Consider the following 3,214-nt stretch of genomic DNA (forward strand, 5'->3'; position numbering starts at 1 on the left):
TCTATTGTTGGGGCCGTTGGAGGTGTGAAGGCTGCTTGATGGCTCGTCAAAACGGCAGTAAAAGTCGTTAAGGGTATTGGCCAAGAGCAAGTCATCAGTGGAGTGGGGGGTTTTAGGCTTGTAGTTGGTGATATTCCTAAAACTTTTCCACACAGAGGCCGAGTCATTCTCTGAGATCTGCTGCTGCATCTTCTCAGAGTGCTGATGTTTAGCAATGTCCACTTCTTGCTGGGATCATTATCTCTATACCACAGAAAGCGTAAGTAGTCTCGGTGGTCTTCTCTCACGACAAAACAATGGAACATCTGTTCGATGTCAGCCATGATTGCTACTCGCTCTCTCCTGAAACGAATAAGGACTCCCATTAGACCGTTATTCAAGTCTGGTCCGGTGAGTAGCACGTTGTTCAGCGAGATGCCATTGCATTGTGCACTTGAGTCGAAATCAACTCTGATTTGGACGGGTTTCCTGGGATGATAGACCCCAAACATCGGCAAATACCAGCACTCTTTACCTTTAGGGAGTGGATGGGCTAGTTCTGCGTGATTGTTGTCGAAGACCTTATGCATGAAGGCAATGAACTGGTCTTTCATCCGTGGTTTACGCTCTAGTGTGCGCAGTAATGAGAAGAGGCGGGTCATTGCTTGCTCACGATTGTTGGGCAAAGGTGGTCTGGGGGCCCTGAAGGGAAGAGGAGCCACCCAACTATTGCACTCGTCTTGGAAAACCTCATCACCCATTATCTGCAGAAACTGTTCGTCCTCTATGGAGAAGGCACGCTTGTCATCATCCGCTGTTCTTGCAAAGACTGTGTTGCCGAGTGAGTCGTCGTCCACTGTAGTGCTACGGCAACTGCGTGAGAGTCCCTTGACTTGACTGGAGTTGACCATTTGCTTGAGATGGATGTGGCTCGTACAGGGTCTGAACAATGATGGTCTTCTGTCTTCCAGTATGTTCATTTTATAACAGTGGACAATAGGCTTATGAACCTTTCCCAAACACACGTCACTTACTAAGACCCATCCAAGGTCAAGCCGTCGAGCGAAGGGTGCATCACCAGGACCGTTGACCTGCTGCCTCACCTTGTGAACCTGGAGAATGTCTCTCCCAAGCAAAAGAAGGATCTGGGCATGGTTATCAAGAGGCGGGATTTTGCTAGCAAGGCTCTTGAGGTGCGGGTGATGGAGGGCAGCTTCAGGTGTCGGTATTTCATCACTATTATCTGGTAAGTTGTCACATTCAATCAGTGTTGGTAGCGCAAGGCTAACTTCACTATTTACTGCTTCGATTTGATAGCCATTTGCTCTCCTGCCGGAGGTTGCGGCTAAGCCAGCACAAGTTTTCAGGGTGTAGGGGTATGAGCCAACTTCGATTCCGAATAAGTTGAAGAACTCTGACCTGGCTAGAGACTTGTTGCTCTGGTCATCGAGCATAGCATACATTTTGATGGCTTGTTGTGGGCACTCTTTAGGGTAAACTTTAACAAGACATATCTTGGAATAAGATTTTGACCTGGCACAGTCGCCACAAACTTCAGTGCACAGAGGGCTTGCAACTGGTTCTGGGGTAGTGTCCTCTTTTTTCGGCTCCCCGCCGTCATCTGTTGGGGTACTTGAGGCCTTGGTGGACAGTTGTGGTGGACCAGGATGAAGAGCTGTGATGTGCTTGTCACTGTTGCACTCATCACATTTCAGGACAACTTAGGAGTCTCGTGTGAGATGAGATGTGGATGCGCAGCATTTGAAACAGACGCCTTGATCTTTCAAGTACGTTTTGCGTTCTTCAATAGTCTTTAGCCTGAACCCACGGCATTTCTTTAAGGGGTGGGGTTTTTTATGGATGGGGCAATGCTTGGATATATCCTCTCTAGGATCTGGATCATTTTGTGGGGCATCAGAAACAACTTTGGTCGTATGCACTGAGACTGGGGTTCTTAAATTTGTGTGGCGTGAGATAGGCTTTTCTGCAGAAAAGCCTATCTCACGCCACACAGGACTGCTTCCAGAAAGAGCAAAGCTGGGATCGTTTCTTGTTTTAGCATGATAGCAGATGAAGGAAGTGAAAAAGGAAAAGGGGGGATAACCAACCAATAAAGTTCTCTTTGTATTTTGACCCTTGAGTGATCCATTTTTCTTGCAGGTTGTATGGCAGTTTTTCCACGATGGGTTTGATGCCACGGGCGGTATCCAGGTATGCTAAGCCGGGCAAGTAGCCATCATCTTTTGCTGAAAGTAGTTCCATCAATAGATCTCCAAGATCCCTTAACCTGTAATTGTCCTTGTTTGTTATTTTAGGAAAGCTGTCCAACTTCCTAAAGAGAGCACTTTCGATGACTTCTGGAGCACCGTAGCATTCATCGAGCCTGTCCCAGACCATTTTGAGTGCAGTATTTGGGTTGTCAATATGAACTGCTCTTAGGCGCTTGACGTATGCGGAAGATTCCTTCCCAAGCCATTTTGAGAGTAAATCCAGCTATTCACTTGCAGTGGTATTAAGCAACCTTGTAGTCAATACCATTGCTTAATGGTATTGGAGAAGGCAGATTTCCATGCTCTGTATGACTCTGGATGAAGTCGAAGTGGGTTAAGCCGGTGCTCACAAGCTCTTTTCGTGCCAGGTACTTCGCCATGTCCATCATCACTGAAGACTCTGGAGGGTGTGTATGAGAAGTGTTGGGGTACTGAGGAAAAGTTAGCTCTGGCTTAGGGTAGGGCGTATTGCTCTTTTGTTCTTGCAGGAGTTCCTCACTGTTAATTTGGAGGCGACCATTTATGTCTGGCTGAGCTAATGGGGTAGAGGTGTGAGCGGTTTGGTATGCATGCGTTACCTCGGAACTTGGTTGTGGCTGGAAAGGTGTGGGCCATGAGTCTTTCACAATATCCATCCATCCATCCATTCGCTTCTGCTTATCCTGGCATTTGATTAGAACATTTATTCAACATATTACAGGTATGGTTTCAGTTAGGTTATTGCACACATGCTGAGTTGGCCTCTGTCCTTATAGACAGAGTGAATGCTGAGGTCGAGGCACACACGCACACACACAAGCAGTAGTTAAATTCATGTGTAGGGGAGAGTTCAAATATTTAAATAATAGTTTGCAAGCCCTTGTAGCTGTTTGATTATGCTTGCAGGAGAGACTGTTTGTTCCAGGGGATAAGCAGAGTTAGAAGATTACTGGGAAGGATCTGGCCTTGGGAAGAAGAAGATGTTC

Source organism: Oreochromis aureus, linkage group 3 (genome assembly GCF_013358895.1).
Source record: "Oreochromis aureus strain Israel breed Guangdong linkage group 3, ZZ_aureus, whole genome shotgun sequence".
NCBI lineage: Eukaryota > Metazoa > Chordata > Actinopteri > Cichliformes > Cichlidae > Oreochromis > Oreochromis aureus.